The sequence below is a fragment of the Rana temporaria genome, chromosome 10 (genome assembly GCF_905171775.1).
Source record: "Rana temporaria chromosome 10, aRanTem1.1, whole genome shotgun sequence".
NCBI lineage: Eukaryota > Metazoa > Chordata > Amphibia > Anura > Ranidae > Rana > Rana temporaria.
Genome location: NC_053498.1, coordinates 148,805,626 through 148,828,862, shown reverse-complemented (window position 1 = coordinate 148,828,862; position 23,237 = coordinate 148,805,626). Strand labels below are relative to the sequence as shown.

At 45.8% G+C, this 23,237-nt stretch overlaps 1 protein-coding gene across 1 annotated transcript in view; it reads left to right on the top strand.

Annotated features, from left to right (window-relative positions):
* Window positions 1-22,279: 22,279 nt before the first annotated feature.
* The window catches only part of LOC120915896 (pancreatic secretory granule membrane major glycoprotein GP2-like), a 40,633-nt gene continuing 39,675 nt past the window's right edge, over window positions 22,280-23,237 (top strand). The window contains exon 1 of the mRNA XM_040326710.1: window positions 22,280-22,394. The gene's annotated coding sequence lies outside the window, so the exon portion shown is untranslated. The remainder of the gene's footprint in view (window positions 22,395-23,237) is intronic.

Sequence of the window (23,237 nt, the reverse complement as noted above, 5' to 3'; positions counted from 1 at the left end):
ATCAGAGCCAATCAGAGTTCTCCTTCCACACTCGTCACAGGTTAGCAACCAATAGGAACCTGCCTGCATGGACATTATATAAGCTCACTCCCAGCACCATTTCATTGCAGATTCAGAAGCTGGCTATAGAGTGTGGAGGCTGTTTCTGTGTTCCTGGTTTCCTGTGTCTTTGTTCTTGATTGATTTAGATCATCACCAGCATTGCTATTTAGTGATTCCAGTGGATCTTTTCCAGTATATCAACTGCTTTTTTCAAAGCAATAGACCCAAGAGCTTTTTTCAAAGCTACGTTTTATGCTGTTTTGTGCTGTTTTTTTCATTTGTGTTACTGTTTGATCCTGCAATCCTCCCTGTTCAGTTATATTTGCAAGAGATTTCAGAACACATATTGATCTGAGCTTTATAAAAGAGCTTTTCTAAAAGCTAAGTTTTGTTCATCTTGTGTTACTGTTAGATCTTGCAGGTTCGCTGTTCAGTGATATTTGATAGGCATCTCAGTTCAAATTTTGTTTAGTTTTCCCTAAAGAGCTTTTATAAAAGCTAAGTTTTGTGTTCAGTTTAGTTAAATTTTGTGTAGTAAGTGTACACACTGTTAGTGTACATTTATTTCATCTAGCTTAGCTTAGTGTGTGTTTAGTGTCTGTGTTTTGTGTTTAAAAAAAAAAAAAAAAAAAAAAGTTAGTGTTTGTTTAGTGCTTTTTTTTTTTTTCTTTAATTTTGTAGTCCTTGTCTGGTGTACTACTTTTCTTATAGTTTAGTAGCTGTCTGTGTACGTCTTTGTCTGCGTGCCTGTCTTGTAAAAAAAACACAAAAACACATTTTGTTCACATTTTCCCCCCCAATAAAGTTTAACCCCCCCACACACATATCAGCAATAATGAGCGGCATCCGTGGCCGTGGCAGCAGGGGTAGGGGAGTTACTCCCAGTGCTGGATCGCTGCCAGCACGGGGTACCTCTCGTGCCCCTACTAGTGGTAGAGGATCGGGTGCAAGGGGAGTACGCCTGATCCGGGAGTTCTTCCCATCGGGCAGCCGCCCGATATTGCCATCTCAGGCTCAAGTAGTGGTGGACTACATGGGGCACAGCAGTGCCACTGAGTCGTCGGTCCCGACTCACAGTAGTACCACCATTACACCGGTGCCTGTACTACCCCCCCCCAGCCCCCAAGAGTCCAGCATCTTACTGTTCGACAGCGACAGTGAGAGGGATCTCTTGGGGGAGGCCATGCATCAGGCAGACCTCCAGCTCTGTCCTGATGGTCAGGACCTTTTTGAAGGGATGGGTGAGGAGGATGGGATACCTGCTGGCAGTATCCCAGAGACATCCCTTCAAACTGGTGCTGCTGTTTTGGTGCAGGAAACAGCAGCACCTAGTCAGACCCAGGCGTGGGTGAGGGGACAGCGGAGCCAGGCTAGAGGCTCCATGTCACGTGGTTCCCTCAGACCAACACATCTCAGCCCTTGGTCTGACATCTCTGGGGGCGAAGAGGGTGACCCATCATGGTTGCCATCTGACGCGTCGGCTCACTACGTCAGTGACGACGGGGAAGGTAGGCACCCTGGTGAAACGGTGCGCCAGGTCACCACCAGGGAGACCATCGTCAGGGTCTCCACTGGTGATGGCAGCAGGAGGTGTCAGGAGGAGGAGCAGCAGCAGCAGCAGCAGCAGCAGGCAGCTCCACCTGTGCGCACCGAATCCCAGCAGGTGCAAGTAAGCGTCACCCCATCTGACAGGAGGGCGGTGCTGAAGTCACCTGTCTGGAATTTCTTTACCCTGGTGGCAGACAACCCTACCGTGGCCATCTGCCGGATTTGTAAAGTGAGGGTGAAGAGAGGGAAGTGTTTGGCTCGGGTGGGTACCACAGCCCTGAACCAGCACCTGAGGATAAACCACTGGGCGTTGTATGAAGAGATGAAGCGTGGTGGTGGTAGCAGCGCCACCACCACACGTGAGCAGGGTACAGCAGCCCCTGCCACATCTTCATCTGTTTCCAGCAGGTCATGCCCCCCCGCTCCCTCTAGTAGAGGTACTGGTACCGGCAGCCAGACCTCTACTTCCACAGCACCCTCCACGTCTGTGTCCCGCACTGCCGTCCGGCGCCAGGCGTCGATTTCAGACGCCTTTGACCGCACCACTCCCTTCCCCCCTGGAGACCGACGTGTGCGTTCCCTCAATGGGCTCCTGGCAAGGGTTATTGCCCAACATCTGCTGCCCTTCAACATAGTTGACAGCAACCCCTTCAGGCAGATGTTGGAGCAGGCCCAACCCCAATGGCGTGTCCCCAGCCGCCATTTCTTTGCCAGGACTGGTGTCCCTGCCCTACACCAGCACATTGTGCAGAATGTAACCCTGTCGCTGGATCACGCTGTCAGCGACAGGGTTCATCTGACAATGGATGGCTGGACCAGCAGGCATGGGCAGGGACGCTACATCAGCTTCACGGCCCATTGGGTTTCCCTCCGAGGCGTCGGTGAGGGATCGTCGGCAACCGATCTTGTGGTGCCGCCCCGGGGTGTCCAGGGGAGAACTGCTGGTCTCCCTCAAGCCACTGTCTCCGCAGCTGCTGAGCCTCCCAGCAAGCGCCCCCGTAGCTACTCAAGTGTGGGGCACGTGCGCTGTCAGGCCGTGCTCCAGCTTGTTAGTTTAGGGGACCGGAGACACACTGCAGAAGAAGTGCTGAAAGCACTTCAAGCTCAGGTCCAGAAGTGGCTGACACCCCGAAGGCTCCAGCCAGGTATGGTTGTCTGCGATAACGGCAGCAACCTACTCGCCGCCCTCCATGCTGGCAGTCTGACGCACGTGCCCTGTCTGGCACATGTCCTCAACCTGGTGGTGCAGAAGTTCCTGCGCACTTATCCAGGGTTGAGTGACATTGTGGCAAAGGCGCGTAGGATTGCCAGCCACTTCAGGCGCTCCCCAACCGCTACCGCGTCCCTGTCCAAATTGCAGCGGAAGTACAATCTGCCCCTTCACAGGCTGATTGTGGACAGTGTGACGCGGTGGAACTCCACCCTCCACATGCTGAAGAGGTTGTGGGAGCAGCAAAGGGCGGTGAGGGAGTACCTGATGGAACTAGGCACTCAGAGGGCTTCACCACAACTCCCTTTCATCGCCTGTGCGGAGTGGGGGCAGATAAACCAGGTCTGCCAAGTGTTGTCCTCCTTCGAGCAGGCGACCAAGATGGTCAGCAGTGAGCAAATTGGCCTCAATAGCGTGCTGCCAATACTGTTCATGCTGGAGAGGACACTAGATCGCCTGCTCGAGGCTGGGGAGAGTGCCTTGGTGGAGCAGGAGGAGTCAGCAATGCTCCACCGAGACCAGGGCCAGGACGAGGAGGAGGAGGAGGAGGATGATGATGAAGAGGAGGAGGAGGTGGTTGCTGGTGTCGTCCCGGAGTCAGGGCCTGGTCAGGAGGGAGAGCCGGTGTTGGGGGCACCGATAGTCCGGGGGTTGGGCATGTCTGAGTTTGACCAGCAGCGCCTCAGGGAAGAAGAGTCGCACCTCATTCACCTGGCCAGCATTGAGGAGTCACAGCGGGCTGTGCTCTTCCCCATGGCTGCCCACATGCTGAGATGCCTCAGGAGGGACCCCCGGGTTAAGACCATCAAGACGAGGGATGATTTCTGGATGGCCACCCTTTTGGATCCCAGGTGCAAGGGGAAACTGGAGCAGTTCATCCCAGCCAGCCGGAGGCAGCACCGGATGGAGGAACTGCAGGCAGCCATTGTCAGACGGTTGGAGCAGGCAACTCCCCGGCCTCCAGTTGTCCCCCCTCATCTCACCCAGCAGGTGGCTGCACCCAGCTGCAGCCGAGCAGGGGACCTAATGGAAGAGATGAGGATGTTCTTCCAAACCGAGCGACCCAGTACCACCACCAGCAGCAGCAGCAGCAGTCACCACCAGCGGCTGGCCCACATGGTGGCAGACTACATGGCGTCCGTCGGTGCTTCTGACAGTATGAGCACCGACGACCCCATGGAGTACTGGGTTGCCAGATTGGACACCTGCCGCGAGCTCGCTCAGTATGCGCTGGAGTTATTGTCTTGCCCCCCCTCCAGCGTACTATCTGAGCGGACATTCAGCGCGGCAGGTGGGGTGGTCACGGACAAGAGGACCCGTCTGTCCACGGAGTCTGTGGACAGACTCACATTCATAAAGATGAATGAGTCCTGGATCGGCGGTGACTTTCTGGCACCCGTCGTCGGTTCAGGGCGCTGAAGGGTCCCTTGCCATGCATTCCCTGATGAAGCCCCGGACCTGATGTATTTACAGTGCTGAATATAACTATTTCAACATCAGAGAAAATCAATGTTAATATTTGGTACAGTAGGCTTTCTTTGCAATTACAGCGGTCAAACATTTCTTGTAGTTTTACACCAGCTTTGCACACACTGGAGGAGGGATTTTGGCCCACTCCTCCACACAGATCTTCTCTACATCAGTCATGTTTCTGGGCTATCGCTGAGAAACACGGAGTTTGAGCTCCCTCCAAAGATTCTCTATTGGGTTTAGGTCTGGAGACTGGCTAGGCCACGCCAGAACCTTGATATGCTCCTTACAGAGCCAATCCTTGGTTATCCTGGCTGTGTGCTTTGGGTCATTCTCATGTTGGAAGACCCAGCCTCGACCCATCTTCAAAGCTCTAACTCAGGGAAGGAGGTTGTTGCCCAAAATCTTGCAATACATGGCCCCGGTCATCCTCTCCTTAATACAGTGCAGTCACCCTGTCCCATGTGCAGAAAAACACCACCAAAGCATGATGCTACCACCCCCATGCTTCACATTAGGGATGGCGTTCTTGGCATGGTACTCATCATTATTCTTCCTCCGAACACGGTTAGTGAAATTATGATCAAAAAATTATATTATAGTCTCATCTGACCACATGATTTTCTCCCATGACTCCTTTGGATCAGTCAAGACAATTATGTCAGCAGTTATTTCACACCCTATATACTCTTATTAAGACTGCTGTACATCATGGCAACTCCTGCCCATGTGATATGACTCTGTATCAACTACTACTGTTAATACTACTGCTGCTTCTGCTGCTGCTGCCCAGTCAATACACCTATGTCAGCAGTTATTTGACACTCTATATACTCCTATTCCTACTGCTGTTCATGATGGCACCTCCTGCCCATGTGATATGACTCTGTATCAACTACTACTGTTAATACTACTGCTGCTTCTGCTGCTGCTGCCCAGTCAAGACACCTATGTCAGCAGTTATTTGACACTCTATATACTCCTATTCCTACTGCTGTTCATGATGGCACCTCCTGCCCATGTGATATGACTCTGTATCAACTACTACTGTTAATACTACTGCTGCTTCTGCTGCTGCTGCCCAGTCAAGACACCTATGTCAGCAGTTATTTGACACTCTATATACTCCTATTCCTACTGCTGTTCATCATGGCACCTCCTGCCCATGTGATATGACTCTGTATCAACTACTACTGTTAATACTACTGCTGCTGCTTCTGCTGCTGCTGCTGCCCAGTCAAGACACCTATGTCAGCAGTTATTTGACACTCTATATACTCCTATTCCTACTGCTGTTCATGATGGCACCTCCTGCCCATGTGATATGACTCTGTATCAACTACTACTGTTAATACTACTGCTGCTTCTGCTGCTGCTGCCCAGCCAAGACACCTATGTCAGCAGTTATTTGACACTCTATATACTCCTATTCCTACTGCTGTTCATGATGGCACCTCCTGCCCATGTGATATGACTCTGTATCAACTACTACTGTTAATACTACTGCTGCTTCTGCTGCTGCTGCCCAGTCAAGACACCTATGTCAGCAGTTATTTGACACTCTATATACTCCTATTCCTACTGCTGTTCATGATGGCACCTCCTGCCCATGTGATATGACTCTGTATCAACTACTACTGTTAATACTACTGCTGCTTCTGCTGCTGCTGCCCAGTCAAGACACCTATGTCAGCAGTTATTTGACACTCTATATACTCCTATTCCTACTGCTGTTCATCATGGCACCTCCTGCCCATGTGATATGACTCTGTATCAACTACTACTGTTAATACTACTGCTGCTTCTGCTGCTGCTGCCCAGTCAAGACACCTATGTCAGCAGTTATTTGACACTCTATATACTCCTATTCCTACTGCTGTTCATCATGGCACCTCCTGCCCATGTGATATGACTCTGTATCAACTACTACTGTTAATACTACTGCTGCTGCTTCTGCTGCTGCTGCCCAGTCAAGACACCTATGTCAGCAGTTATTTGACACTCTATATACTCCTATTCCTACTGCTGTTCATCATGGCACCTCCTGCCCATGTGATATGACTCTGTATCAACTACTACTGTTAATACTACTGCTGCTGCTTCTGCTGCTGCTGCTGCCCAGTCAAGACACCTATGTCAGCAGTTATTTGACACTCTATATACTCCTATTCCTACTGCTGTTCATGATGGCACCTCCTGCCCATGTGATATGACTCTGTATCAACTACTACTGTTAATACTACTGCTGCTTCTGCTGCCCAGTCAAGACACCTATGTCAGCAGTTATTTGACACTCTATATACTCCTATTCCTACTGCTGTTCATGATGGCACCTCCTGCCCATGTGATATGACTCTGTATCAACTACTACTGTTAATACTACTGCTGCTTCTGCTGCTGCTGCCCAGTCAAGACACCTATGTCAGCAGTTATTTGACACTCTATATACTCCTATTCCTACTGCTGTTCATCATGGCACCTCCTGCCCATGTGATATGACTCTGTATCAACTACTACTGTTAATACTACTGCTGCTTCTGCTGCTGCTGCCCAGTCAAGACACCTATGTCAGCAGTTATTTGACACTCTATATACTCCTATTCCTACTGCTGTTCATGATGGCACCTCCTGCCCATGTGATATGACTCTGTATCAACTACTACTGTTAATACTACTGCTGCTTCTGCTGCTGCTGCCCAGTCAAGACACCTATGTCAGCAGTTATTTGACACTCTATATACTCCTATTCCTACTGCTGTTCATGATGGCACCTCCTGCCCATGTGATATGACTCTGTATCAACTACTACTGTTAATACTACTGCTGCTTCTGCTGCTGCTGCCCAGTCAAGACACCTATGTCAGCAGTTATTTGACACTCTATATACTCCTATTCCTACTGCTGTTCATCATGGCACCTCCTGCCCATGTGATATGACTCTGTATCAACTACTACTGTTAATACTACTGCTGCTTCTGCTGCTGCTGCCCAGTCAATACACCTATGTCAGCAGTTATTTGACACTCTATATACTCCTATTCCTACTGCTGTTCATGATGGCACCTCCTGCCCATGTGATATGACTCTGTATCAACTACTACTGTTAATACTACTGCTGCTTCTGCTGCTGCTGCCCAGTCAAGACACCTATGTCAGCAGTTATTTGACACTCTATATACTCCTATTCCTACTGCTGTTCATGATGGCACCTCCTGCCCATGTGATATGACTCTGTATCAACTACTACTGTTAATACTGCTACTGCTGCTTCTGCTGCCCAGTCAATACACCTATGTCAGCAGTTATTTCACACCCTATATACTCTTATTAAGACTGCTGTACATCATGGCACCTCCTGCCCATGTGATATGACTCTGTATCAACTACTACTGTTAATACTACTACTGCTGCTTCTGCTGCCCAGTCAAGACACCTATGTCAGCAGTTATTTCACACCCTATATACTCTTATTAAGACTGCTGTACATCATGGCACCTCCTGCCCATGTGATATGACTCTGTATCAACTACTACTGTTAATACTACTACTGCTGCTTCTGCTGCCCAGTCAAGACACCTATGTCAGCAGTTATTTCACACCCTATATACTCTTATTAAGACTGCTGTTCATCATGGCACCTCTTGCCCGAGTGATTTGACACTGTATTGTCAATGTCTACTACTACTATTACAGCTCAGTCAAGACACCTGTGTCCCAATTTTTTGGTACACTATTGACTATTATGACCACTACTAATGCTGTAAAGTATTCCCCAAGTGTTTTTATGCTATGTATTACTATTACCACTACTGCTTGTAAATCGTGCCTGTGTGATACTTAGTGGGAATGCTTTAATAAGCATTCCTAGTATGGATACCCGTAAATGTATTAATCTTAATTAGTGTGAATGCTTTAATAAACATTTCCAGTATTGATATCCGTAAATTTAGTAATCTTATTATTCCTTACGTTTTTTGGTTCAGCGTAACTTCGGCATACTTTCAGCTATTGAGACCATTCAACTGTAAAAATGTTCGTCTCTTTCAGCAAATGATGGGACTTGTTCAAGTTTTTTCCTACTTTTTACACTTTTATAAATTTTAAGCTTTTAGACCCTTTTTTTAACATTGAAGTCAATGAGAACATCCTTTTCCCCTTTGAATTCACATGCCCTGCCAAAAGTTTCAGCTACTTCATACTTTCACTTACAGACACTGAAAAAACTGTAAAGCGGTCACAAAATATTTAGCTATCCGGCTATGACTTTTCAGATAGTTAGCGTTTACAATTTTTTGGTGAAAACGCAATTTACGTTTTGCGAATTTTTCACAAAAATGCGATAGGTTATAATGTAATCCTATGGAGGGGATTTAGAGTCTGTCATGTGACCTTAACATTCTAGATCTTTGTAATTAAAAATATCTTTACAAAAAGGGGAAACAAATTGGTCTCACGCCCACAAGATCTACTTTTCATACACAATTTTTATATCAAAACGTAGCTATGCTTGTCTGGTTTATGGCAATGTGATCAAGTCTGCGATACGTATTTTAGTTTTAGTTATTGGAGCAACAGCCAGAAATTATGTCTCATAGACTCTCATGTTAAATTATCTAAAAAATGTTGCTGCAGAACTCACAAAGACGCTCTTTTCTAAATCGCAGACATGGCCACATTTTTAAGTTTATCTACATAAATTTCATATCGATGCGTTTACAAGGGCCGTGTATTTCAAACGGTGTAGTCGTTGTATCAATTGCATGTACGTTTGAGGATTTATTAAGCTTTGTTTGGAGGCTTAAATCATGTATTAGATCTGTGAATTAAAAGCGTTTGTAATGTTATTTCTTTCTATAAATCACTTTCCTGACCTCAGTGCAATATTCCTCCTCACTGACCTGGGGAGGAGGGGAAACCTATTGAGGGGGGAGGGGCGACCAGGAAGTCAGCATACGCTATACTTTGCAGATAGAGAAAGAAGCTGTGTGTCCTAAAGATAGTGTAGTGGTTATGGTGAATGTCTTTGGCAAGGGGCTCACCAATTAAGCTATTCAGCATTCCCACTCGCATTTTCCTCAGGAAATGCATTGTCTAGTTATATTATATTTTAATACTCCTGCTGCTGCCTCCATGCTGAGTAAAGCTTCATGACCTCTCTGGCACAGCGGATCCACCAACAGCCTCCGCTACAAGCTACCAGACCGGATCTAAACAGCAAGTGTAACTATAACAATGAACCTTATGTTAAACACTGTTTTGCGGCATTTATACTGCAACCATTGGGCTGTCTGCAAGAGCTCATCTGCATTCTCTCTCTTTCTTGCTCTCCCTCTCTCTCTCTTTGTATATATATATATATTGTTGCTTTTGTTATGTTCATTTTTCAACTGTTTATTTTGTGTTCGTCGTGTCTGTGTCGTGTGCTTTAGTTTGTCCTAGGTTACTGTTAAATAAAATAATAGTATAAAATGTTTTTGCTTATTATGAAGTTAAATGTGTTGATGTTGATTTGTTTGATGTTAAGTTAGATGTGTTGAAAAACCTACAAATCTATCTCAAAAAGAAATGAAACATTTCCAAAAAATAATATTTATTAATAAAAACATAATTTCAGATATAACTCTGATTGAGCTTCTGAAGGCGCTCCAGCTTCTCAATATTTTTTAATTGCTGCTGCTCCAGCAGCACATTTTGCTGAATAAGATAGCGGATCTGGCGCTGATTTGCCTGGATCCTCTGGTGGGTTGTCTTTATCAGCGCGGTCTGCCTCCTCATCTTTCCTGATACTGTTAGGATATAATAAAAAAAAAAATTGGATTTAAAATAACGTTACCAAATAAATAAAATTTTTTTTTTGCTTATTAATCAATCATTATCATGTGTATACACTTGTTATGTGTCTAACACATCCCGGGAGTGCAGAATTATTAGGCAAATGAGTATTTGGACCACATCATCCTCTTTATGCATGTTGTCTTACTCCAAGTTGTATAGGCTCGAAAGCCTACTACAGATTAGGCATATTAGGTAATGTACAACTCTGTAATGAGAAGGTGTGTGGTCTAATGACATCAACACTCTATATCAGGTGTGCATAATTATTAGTCAATTTCCTTTTCTTTGTCAAAATGGGCCAAAAGAAGGATTTGACAGACTCTGAAAAGTCCAAAATAGAGAGATATCTAGCAGAGGGATGCAGCACTCTTAAAGTTGCAAAGCTTCTGAAGCGTGATCATCAAACAAAAGAAGCGTGTGGAAAAACAAAGGTGCAAAATAACTGCCCATGAACTGAGAAAAGTTAAGCGTGCAGCTGCCAAGATGCCACTTGCCACAAGATTGGCCATATTTCAGAGCTGCAACATCACTGGGGTGCCCAAAAGCACAAGGTGTGCAATACCCAGAGACATGGCCAAGGTAAGAAAGGCTGAAAGACGATGACCACTGAACAAGACACACAAGCTGCAACGTCAAGACTGTGCCAATAAATATCTCAAGAAAGATTTTTCTAAGGTTTTATGGACTGCTGAAATGAGAGTGAGTCTTGATGGGCCAGATGGAAGAGCCCGTGGCTGGATTGGTAAAGTGCAGGGAGCTCCAGTCCGACTCAGACGCCAGCAAGGTGGTGGTGGAGTACTGGTTTGGGGTGGTATCATCAAAGATGAGCTTGTGGGGCCTTTTCGGATTGAGGATGGAGTCAAGCTGAACTCCCAGTCCTACTGCCAGATTATGGAAGAGACCTTCTTCAAGCAGTGGTACAGGAAAAAGTCACCATCCTTCAAGAAAAACATGATTTTCATGCAGGACAATGCTCCATCACACGTGTCAAAGTACTCCACAGCGTGGCTGGCAAGAAAGGGTATTAAATAAAAAAAAGTAATGACATGGCCTCCTTGTTCACCTGATCTGAACCCCATTGAGAACCTGTGGTCCATCATCAAATGTGGGATTTACAAGGAGGGAAAACAGTACACCTCTCTGAACAGTGTCTGGGAGGCTGTGGTTGCTGCTGCACGCAATGTTGATGGTGAACAGATCAAAACACTGACAGAATCCATGGATGTCAGGCTTTCGAGTGTCCTTGCAAATAAAGGTGGCTATATTGGTCACTGATTTGTTTTTGTTTTGTTTTTAAATGTCAGAAATGTGTATTTGTGAATGTTGAGATGTTATATTGGTTTCACTGTTAAAAATAAATCATTGAAAAGGGTATCTATTTATTTTTTGGTTAAGTTGCCTAATAATTCTGCACAGTAATAGTAGTCACCTGCACACACAGATATCCCCCGAAAATAACTAACACTAAAAACAAACTAAAAACTACTTCCAAAAAAATTCAGCTTTGATATTAATGAGTTTTTGGGGTTCATTGAGAACATGGTTGTTGTTCAATAATAAAATGAATCCTCAAAAAATACAACTTGCCTAATAATTATGCACTACCTGTATACTTCTAGCATCAATACCATATTATGGTTCTACAATCTGACAGGTGCGCTTTATATGTTGTCCATTTTTATATCTACATTTTGTTGTTGAAATGTTATTAATCATTGTGCACATATTTACCTTCCTGAGCGAGGCTCACAGGACCGCTCTCTTCCTCCTGCTCTTCCGCTTGAGAAGTTGGGGTGGTGGGGGGGGGAATCTCCTCAGCTTGCTCCTCAGCAGGAGCTGGGGTTGGGGAGTGGGAGGGCCCTGGCTGCTCCTCTTCATCCATCTCCTCCTCTGCCGCATCCTCCTCTGCCGCATCCTCCTCCTCCTCCTCATCGGCCTGGCGCCTTCTGCGCTTGGCGCGGATAACTGGCATTGGAGCTTCTATAATAACACAATGTTCATATATTATAAAAATGTTTTCTAATGACGTATGCAAATTCTGTGTACTCTGCTGTATTGTATATGAATACAAATTGATTTATATAGACAGTTAACCAATGGGACAATGTTATATTAAAGGGTCTTGTGGGCACTACAGGGGACTGAGCGTGAGCTGGGATGCAACCATGTTAAAATGAGCTGTTTTTGTCTACTTTGTTTTGTTCAGACCATCTCATGTTAAAAAAAGGGCCTGATGGAGCACACGGGATTACTATAACAACCCCACTCCTAACACAGGAATTTAGTGGTAATCTATATATATAAAACTCAACGTGTGTGTGTGCATAAATGTATGTATGTATGTATGTATGTATGTATGTATGTTCCAGCATCACGTACAAACGGCTAAAGATATTTATATGAAACTTGGCACACAGGTTACTTATATGTCAGCCACAAACATAGGATAGGTGGTTTAAACCTTACCCACCCCCACTTGCCATGGTCGGGGTTTTTCTTTAAAGTCCCATGCAAAGCAATGGGAAAATTATGTTCCCACATAACTTCTGTGTTCCTGTCTGCTGCCCCATGTCTTTTTTCAACAGTACTATGAATACCTTGGCCGGTGGTGATATATGTTAGCACAACATGGCATCTTGGTTAACAACATCTGACCTTACATGAATTACATATGACCTTACATAACTGTCACCAAAGGAGCTGCGGTGGCTCCACGCGATTGCCACTGCACTGACAACTGATTCACCTCTGCAGCTAGGGGTTCGGATCCCGCTCTCGGCTACCTGTGAATTGAGTTTGGTGGTCTCAGCCCCGCCACTGGTGGGTGTGCTATGCGAGGTTGGGTTGGGAGGACCCCCTCACACCCGCCATTGCCAACCGGGGCATGGAGAAAGGTGGCAGATTGCCTCTGGGGGAGGCCTCCCAACTCCTGCAGGCCGGCTCCTCTCTCTTTCGAGTTCACGCACAAAATACACTTTTTTTAAAAAAAACATAACTGTCAACAATAACTTACCTGGATGATATTTAGCCCGAAGACGTCTGACATTACCCATTTGGCGCCTCTTCAGATCAGACCACTTCTTAACAATGGCCTTGTGGTCATGATGGCCGCCAAAGTCAGCGATTAGGGCGCTGACCACAGCCCTTTTCTGTGGCTGCCGCCGCAGCTCATCGTATCCTGTTTCCAGGAACTTCTGCAAGATGAAGAACAAAGTATATTGTAATACTTCTGTTGACAGCCTTATGGATATATGACGTAAATGTATGCTATTCAACAATTGGAAGCATTCTCGCCTTATTAATCAATGACAGGGGTAACATGAAAGATTTTATATCCTGCCATTTCGGTCGCCACCTTTTTTGCATAAATATAGCAGCCATTATCATTTGCATAATTATGAATATATTATTAACAACACAGGATACACGTATAGGGGAGATATGCGTTGCTAACTCTTTTCCCTGTCAGGAGCCTAACGCCCCGGGGGGTCAGAGACGGGACCTTTTTCGGAGGACCACTGACGTATGTACCAGTCGCAGTTTTTTGTGATGTCACTCTTTAGGTGTGTGCACATTTTTCACTGCATCCGGGTGGAGTTTTTGGGTTGTGTTTTGCACGCCACAGGCTTTTCAACAGGAAAAAAACAGCTGGAGGCAGAATGGTTGCAAAACACTACGTGTTTGTTACTTAACTCTGGGTTTCAAGACCAGTCCACCTCCAGCTGTTGCAAAACTACTACTCCCATCAGCCACGGTCTGTCAGTGCATGCTAAGAATTTTACTTTTGCTGCATTTAGGGTGCCACAGTTTAGAGACCCGTGCATAAAGGCCTGAAAAATGGGGGCCTGCAGAACTTACAATACTAGAAGTGCCAGCATTCCCAGGCATGCTGGAAGTTGTAGTTCTGCAACATCTAAAGGGCAATATGTATTCGAACGTCCTTGGGCCTTGAGGACACTGAAGTCAGGACGTTCGCATACGTCCTATGTCCAAAAAATTTTTAAATTCATTATGCTAAATAACAAGGAAAAGTGCCTAAATACACATTTGCCAACCAGGGTGTCTGCAGCTGTCCAGGCATGCTGGGACTTGTAGTTTTGTAAAAGCAGGAGACACATTTTTTGTGAAATACTAATATATGATCATATATACTAACTTTTAAACTAGACTTAAATGCTGGGCTGGGCTGGGACTTGTAGTTTTGTAAAAGCAGGAGACACATTTTTGGTTAAATACTAATATCTGATCATATATACTAACTTTTAAACTAGACTTAAATGCAGTTGAAGATGATGAAATAACAGTGGTCAAAATACTTACACAAATCAGCAACTTTTCCTCAGACTTAGTGAAATTGCTTCCAACCATGTTGCTGTGTGATTGCGCTGCGATCATAAGTTGGAAACTGGCAAGGCTCCAGGAAATGGTCGCGTGTTGTTCGCGTGTTGATTGCGCTGCTTGGACCGAGATGGGTCCATATGGCTTCGGCTGTATGGACCACAGTAACTCTTTTCCCTGTCAGGAGCCTAGGAGCCTAACGCCCCGGGGGGTCAGAGACGGGACCTTTTCGGAGGACCACTGACGTATGCAACCGTCGCAGTTTTTTGTGATGTCACTCTTTAGGTGTGTGCAAATTTTTCCTTGCACCGGGTGGAGTTTTTGGGTTGTGTTTTGCACGCCACAGGCTTTTCAACAGAAAATAACCAGCTGGAGGCAGAATGGTTGCAAAACACTACGGGTTTGTTACCTAACTCTGGGTTTCAAGACCAGTCCACCTCCAGCTGTTGCAAAACTACTACTCCCATCAGCCACGGTCTTTCAGTGCATGCTAAGAATTTTACTTTTGCTGCATCTAGGGTGCCACAGTTTAGAGACCCGTGCATAAAGGCCTGAAAAATGTGGGCCTGCAGAACTTACAATACTAGAAGTGCCAGCATTCCCAGGCATGCTGGAAGTTGTAGTTCTGCAACATCTAAAGGGCAATATGTATTCGAACGTCCTTGGGCCTTGAGGACACTGAAGTCAGGACGTTCGCATACGTCCTATGTCCAAAAAAATTTTAAATTCATTATGCTAAATAACAAGGAAAAGTGCCTAAATACACATTTGCCAACCAGGGTGTCTGCAGCTGTCCAGGCATGCTGGGACTTGTAGTTTTGTAAAAGCAGGAGACACATTTTTGGTTAAATACTAATATCTGATCATATATACTAACTTTTAAACTAGACTTAAATGCAGTTGAAGATGATGAAATAACAGTGGTCAAAATACTTACACAAATCAGCAACTTTTCCTCAGACTTTGAGAAATTGCTTCCCACCATGTTGCTGTAATATTGGGAAACTGGCAAGGCTCCAGGAAATGGTCGCGTGTTGTTCGCGCAATTGCGCATGCGCGATCGAAAAATCGCAATCGCAATATGTATTTTGGTTAAAATATCATACATATTCGATTTCAGAGTGCTGCTACAGCAGTTTTCGAAATATCTGCAATAAATTTCGCATTCGCATGTTGCGATATTTCGATAAAATATCAGGAATATTCTGAGCCAATCAGAGCGCTCCTCCAGCATATCTCGAAATTGCGCAATAAATATCGCATTCGCATGTTGCGATATTTCGATAAAATATCAGGAATATTCTGAGCCAATCAGAGCGCTCCTCCAGCATATCTCGAAATTGCGCAATAAATATCGCATTCGCATGTTGCGATATTTAGATAAAATATCACGAATATTCTGAGCCAATCAGAGCGCTCCTCCAGCATATCTCGAAATTGCGCAATAAATATCGCATTCGCATGTTGCGATATTTCGATAAAATATCACGAATATTCTGAGCCAATCAGAGCGCTCCTCCAGCATATCTCGAAATTGCGCAATAAATATCGCATTCGCATGTTGCGATATTTCGATAAAATATCACGAATATTCTAAGCCAATCAGAGCGCTCCTACCGCAGTTATTAAAAAAATCGCAATTATTTTCGCATTCGCAATAGCGAAAAATCGCATTCAATTAATTTCGATAAAATATCACGAATATTCGAATTTAGCGAATATATCTCGAATATTCGAATATATATTCGAGATATATCGCGAAATCGAATATGGCATATTCTGCTCAACACTAAGGAGGAGGCCTGTAATGCACACAGTGCTCTGGATGGTGGTCTGAGGGCAGGCCAATAATGCACAGTTCTCTGGATGCCGGTGGTAAGAGGAGACCTGTAATGCACACAGTGCTCTGGATGGTGGTCTGAAGGGAGGCCTGTAATGCACACAGTGCTCTGGATGCTGGTGGTAAGAGGAGGCCTGTAATGCACACAGTGCTCTGGATGCTGGTGGTAAGAGGAGGCCTGTAATGCACACAGTGCTCTGAATGGTGGTCTAAGGGAAGGCCTGTAATGCACACAGTGGTCTGGATGCTGGTGGTAAGAGGAGGCATGTAATGCACAGTGCTATGGGTGGTGTAATGCACAGTGCTCTGAATGCTGATGGTAGGAGGAGGCCTGTAATGCACACAGTGCTCTGGATGGCGGTCTGAGGGCAGGCCAATAATGCACAGTTCTCTGGATGCCGGTGGTAAGAGGAGGCCTGTAATGCACACAGTGCTCTGGATGGTGGTCTGAAGGGAGGCCTGTAATGCACACAGTGCTCTGGATGCTGGTGGTAAGAGGAGGCCTGTAATGCACACAGTGCTCTGGATGCCGGTGGTAAGAGGAGGCCTGTAATGCACACAGTGCTCTGGATGATGGTCTGGGGGGGAGGCCTGTAATGTACATACTCTCAGTGCTCTGCTCTGGATAGGCGTGATTCGGGACTTATGTCGGGAGACCTGTAATGCACAGTGCTCGTTTGAGGAGGCCTCTGATGCTGCACAGTGCTGACTGCTAAAGCATGGAGCTTCGTGGAAGCCAGAAGTTCACAAGGATAAACGTTCCTCCCTCATATTTTCATTTCCTTTTCATTAATTAATGAAAACAGAATTTATTTTCATCATAGTTTCCGTCAGTGGATGAAAACGTTTCGTCATTGTAAAAAGGCCACTGATGAAAATGTTTCCGTTGAGGAAATTAACACTGCGCTACGACTATGTCATCTAAAAATGCAGCTTTATGTAGAGCAGAGGCTCTCAACCTCAGTCCTCAAGTACCCCCAACAGGCCATGTTTTGGAAACTTCCCTTAGATAAAATAGCTCTTATCAATACCCAATACCATGCCATTGATATTGATTTAAAGTAAAGTAAAGGAAAACCTGAAAACATGGCCCATTGAGGGGTACTTGAGGACCGAGGTTGAGAACCACTGATGTAGAGGACCTGTGCACCTCTATACCATTGTATGAACAAATGGGGTGCATAGCCAATGGTGGCGCATTATATAAACATTGGCCCGGATTCAGGTAGATTTGCCCCTTATTTGCGGAGGCGCAGGGCAGCGTTTTTGCCCTGCGCCCCCGCAAATTTACTGCGCTACCCGCGATTCACGGAGCAGTAGCTCCGTAAATTGCGTTTGCGCTGTGTAAACTTGCCCTGCGTAAGGGCGCCTAATGTAAATGATCCCGTAGGGGGCGGGAATCATTTAAATTAGGCGCGCTCCCACGCCGAGCGTAGAGCGCATGCTCCGTCGGGAAACTTTCCCGACGTGCATTGCGGCAAATGATGTCGCAAGGACGTCATTTGCTTCAAAGTGAACGTGAATGGCGTCCAGCGCCATTCACGAATCACTTACGCAAACGACGTAGATTTCAAATATCGCGACGCGGGAACGACGGGTATCCTTTAGCATTGGCTGCGCGTGCTATTAGGATGTGCAACCTTACGCGAAACCCGACGTACGCAAACTACGTAAATTGCGTACGCAGGGCTCGCGCAACGTTGTGAATCGGTGTTAGTATGCAATTTGCATACTATACACTGAGCACAATGGGAGCGCCACCTAGCGGTCATCGCTAGAATGCAGCCTAAGATATGCGTGGCATAAGAGCCTTATGCCACGCAGATTTTAGGCTGCAGTCGGCGTTACGATGTTCCTGAATCAGGAGCATTCGTAACGCCGGCGCAAGTAAGCAATTGCGCTGTGCAACCTATGGTTACACAGGCGCAATTGCTTCTTGAATCTGGGCCATTATCAACTTATTTGCCACAAATTATAGGAAGCAAGGGTTAAATGCTGTGTATGAGTAGGGGGGCGGGTACAACCCGGAGGATATGTATAGATACCCGGGTGCTGTGTAAGGGCCCTTTCACACGGGGCGGATCAGTAATAATCCGCCTCCGTGTGTCCGTCAGCTCAGCAGGGATCGCTACGTAAAATCCCAGCTGAGCCGTCGGCTGACAGGGCGTACCCCGCACACTGTGCAGGGACCGCCCCGTGTTTTCTCCGCTCTCCCCTATGGGGGGATCGGATGAACACGGACCGTCTGTCCATGTTCATCTGATCCGCAGACGGAAGAAAAATTTTTATTTTCTTCCGTCCGCAAAATCGGATCTTTGCGGAGGCGGGTGATTACGGGTGTCAGCAGATGTTCATCCGCTGACACCCGCAATCACATAGGGACCAATGTATGTCCCCTTTTCATCCGCAAACGGATGGATGAAAATGCGGACATACGGTCCGAACGTGTGAAAGGGGCCTAAGGCTGACTGTTATCTAGAGAGACTGTCAACATAAGTGTATAGAAATAAAATGTTACATTGCAGTCATTTTTTCAAAAAAGATTGTAATGCCGCGTACACACGGAATTCTGCGTGTCGGAATTGCTACAGACGGTCGGAATTTCCAATCTGAATTTTTTCCGTCGGAAGAATCGAGAACCTGGAGATTGAGATTGAGAAAGATTGAGAGCAGATTCTCGATTTTTTCAGACGGGAAAAATTCAGATCGGAATTTCCGACCGTCTGTAGCAATTCCGACGCGCAAAAATTCCGACACATGTTTGGAAACAATTTGACGCATGCTCGGAAGCATTGAACTTAATTTTCTCGGCTCGTCATAGTGTTGTACGTCACCGCGTTCTTGACGGTCGAAAGTTCATAGAACCTTTGTGTGACCGTGTGTATGCAAGGCTGAGCTTGAGCGGAATTCTGACGGAAAAACCACCCAAGGTTTTCCCGACGGAAAATCCGATCGTGTGTACGGGGCATAAGACTTTATGCTTGAACACCAGCTATACAGTATATATTGTATATACTGTAGCTCCAGAGGGAGAGGGTGACCCCTAGTGGAAGAACTCAATATAAACTGTATATGCAAGTAATCTAGACATCTAATCTTACAGATACAACCGGCCCTTTTGAGGGCAATCATAATGCTGGTGCGGCCCGCGATTAAATAGAGTTTGACACCCCTGCCTTAGAGGGACTCAAAAAACGGGGGTCTCTGCCATGCTCACGGAGTATGTAAGCAGTGGGGCAACCAAGTACCATTTTCTTTCAAAACCTCCACATGTAAACCTTTACAAAAATATATGCATTGGTCAACAGAGCCATTCATTGGGGGGTGGGTAGAGCCAGTCCTCTTGTACCGGGCCCAGCCCCATCAGTTGAGCAGAGGGGCCATGGGCAGGGAGGGACACCATCAGGAATTATGGGGCCCCTTACACAGCTTCAGGCATGGGCCCCCTGGAGCAGAGAAACGGGGGGGGGGGGGGGGGGTTGCCGCCTCAAATTGAGAAGCGGGGGGTGCAGCTGCTAATTGAGAAGCGCGGGGGGGAGGGGCAGGCGTGAATTGAGAAGCGGGGGGTGCCACGAATTGGGGGGGGGGTTTGCCCTGGGGACCTCTGGACCCCTTACAAAAAAAAATATAAAAAAAAGGGGGTAGCCATCCGGGCCCCTGGGGACCTCTGGTTCTTTTAATAAAAAAAAAAAATATATATATATATATATAATTATTTTTTTTATATATATAAAAAAGGGGGGGTTGCCATCCGGGGCCCTAGGGACCTCTGGTTCTTTTAATAAAAAAAATATATATATATATATATATATAATTATTTTTTTTATATATATAAAAAAGGGGGGGTTGCCATCCGGGGCCCTAGGGACCTCTGGGCCTTTTAATAAAAAAAATTATTAAAAAAAGGGGGGTAGCCATCTGGGCCCCTGGGGACCTCTGGTTCTTTTAATAAAAAAAAACGAAATAAATAAAATAAAAAATATATATAAAATATTTTTTTTATATAAAAATAAAAAACAGGGGCCCCTAGGGACCTCTGGGCCCTTTAATACATATTTTTTTATAAAAAAAATAATAAAAAGGGGGAGGGGGTTGCCATTCGGGGCCCTGGAGATCTCTGGGTCCTTTAAAAAAAAAATATATATATATATATATATAAAAAACATTTTTATGAAAAAAAAGGGGTGGTTGCCATCCGGGGGCCCCTGGGGACCTCTGGGCCCTTTAACCACTTGCCGACGGCGCACCGTCGAAATACGTCCACAAGGTGGCTCTGCTGGGCGAGAGCACGTAATATGACGTCCTCTCTCCCAGCCGCCACTAGGCTGACAGCTCTCGGTCCTGTCAGCAGGGGAAATGCTGATCTTCGGTTCATACAATGTATGAACAGAGGATCAGTGTTTCCCCTAGTGAGGCCACCCCCCCCCCCCACAGTAAGAACACACCCAGGCATACTTAACCCCTTCCCCGCCCCCTAGTGTTAACCCCTTCACTGCCAGTGGCATTTTTATAGTAATCCAATGCATTTTTATAGCACTGATCGCTATAAAAATGCCAATGGTCCCAAAAATGTGTCAAAAGTGTCCGAAGTGTCCGCCATAATGTCGCAGTACCGAAAAAAAAAATCGCTGATCGCCGCCATTACTAGTAAAAAAAATATAATAAAAATGACATAAAACTACCCCCTATTTTGTAAACGCTATAACTTTTGCGCAAACCAATCAATAAACGCTTATTGCGATTTTTTTTAACGAAAAATATGTAGAAGAAAACGTATCGGCCTAAACTGAGGAAAAAAAATGTTTTTTTATATATTTTTGGGGGATATTTATTACAGCAAAATATAAAAAATATTCATTTTTTTCAAAATTGACGCTCTATTTTTGTTTATAGCGCAAAAACTAAAAACCGCAGAGGTGATCAAATACCACCAAAAGAAAGCTCTATTTGTGGGAAAAAAAGGACGCCAATTTTGTTTGGGAGCCACGTCGCACGACCGCGCAATTGTCTGTTAAAGCGACAGAGTCCCGAATCGCAAAAAGTACTCTGGTCTTTGGGCAGCAATATGGTCCGGGGGGTAAGTGGTTAATAAACCCCCCCCCCCAAAAAAAAAAAAAAAAAAAAATATATATATATATATATATATATATATATATATATATAAAACATTATAAAAAATAAATAAAAAAAAGGGGGTTGCCATCCGGGGTCCTGGGGACCTCCGGGCCCCTTACAAAAAAAATAAAAAAATAAAGGGGGTTGCCATTTGGGCCCCTGGGGGCCTCCGGGCTCCTTACTACCTGTACCCCCCTGATGGCGGCCATGGGTAAAAAACAGACTTTATAATTCTTTTTGGGGGCGAGCAGAGTAATCCCTAAAACCCTGGCCGTATCTATATGCCTTGGGCAATACAACATGGCGATTGGGAAACCAACCTGTACAAGATCGTCTACAACCAGCTACAGCTGAGGATGGGCCCAGGAGCTCAGAGCAGCAAAGAAAAAATAAATAAAATAAATGAATGTAAAAAGGGACATATAGCCAGATTCAGAGAGACTTAGGCTGGCGTATCAGTAGATACGCCAGCCTAAGTCATAATTTGCGTTGGCGCTAATTTAAGCGTATTTGTGGGGAAAAAAGGACGCCAATTTTGTTTGGGAGCCACGTCGCACGACCACGCAATTGTCAGTTAAAGCGACGCAGTGCCGAATCGCAAAAACTGGCCCCGGTCATTGACCAGCAAAATGCTGAAGTGGTTAAACAAGGATGTAAAAAAGTTGAAAATTTTACTTGTTGACATTTTCAAACCATTTATACCTTTGAAATGCCTCCAGGAAAATTCATCAGTCGGTACAAAATGCTGCGAAGTGGAACTGTGACAGCTCGGGGCTGCCGGGGTGAGGCCCATTCCTTTACCAGACAGATGCATGGCATTCCATCTGGACCTATGAGAATACGAGAAGCTGAGTGATCGGTGATTGTACACAGAACCTCCACCACTGCATTTCAACTGTCTTTCCATACGAGAGCCACACTCAACTGACAGCTAACCTTACGCACTTGTTGTTGGAAGCCTCCGGGACCCGGGACATTTCCACACCACATTTGTCGGTGAGTAGAAATCTTTTATTCCGAAGTCATTTACAACTTGTGTCAGACAATCAGGATAAATTTGTTATCAGGCCACATGCCTTACAATCTGATTGTACAATCTCCGTAATGGGAGGAACATTTCATGAAAGGATAATGGAGACTCCATAACCGGCTGATCAAGCTGCCCAATTCCAATATGGTGGTTGTCAGTGGGCGGGCGCCATCCCCCTAATCCATGCGCCCGGCCCCTAATCTACATTCAGGGCATCGGACGCAAAATATTGAAACAGAATACAATGATCAGCATTGCAGGCTTTAGCCCGCAGCACTGACCGAGCGGGGAAAATCCGACAGGGCGGAGCTACACAAGTCAATCGGCGTATAGACTTCTGTTCAACTTACCTGTCCACACATGGATCGAAAGTCCCTGCTGAGCTCAGACAGATCCGTGTACTAGATATATATAGGTAGATTCACATAGAGCGGGCGCACATTACGCCGCCGTAGTGCAAATAATATACGCTACGCCAACGCAGCGCAGAGAGGCAAGCATAGAATTCACAAAGCCAGTGCTCCCAAAACTGCGCTGGGTTTCTAAGGCGTACGCCGGTGTAGTGTCACAGTTTGCTGCCTATCGTAGAATGCTACGGAAGTCACGTGGCGGCGAGCTGCGCATGCGCGATGCGTTCCAAACGCAAGTGCGATGCGTTCCAAAAGTGGCCAGTCGGCCTCACGTCATCGCTTCGCTCGGACGGCTCGCTCCGCTCGCTCGGCCTCCTGGCTCTTTTTTTAACATCCTCCAATCCACGGGGATGTTAGGGAAAGAGCCTGGATGCCGACCGAGGTTTCACTGGTGTGCAC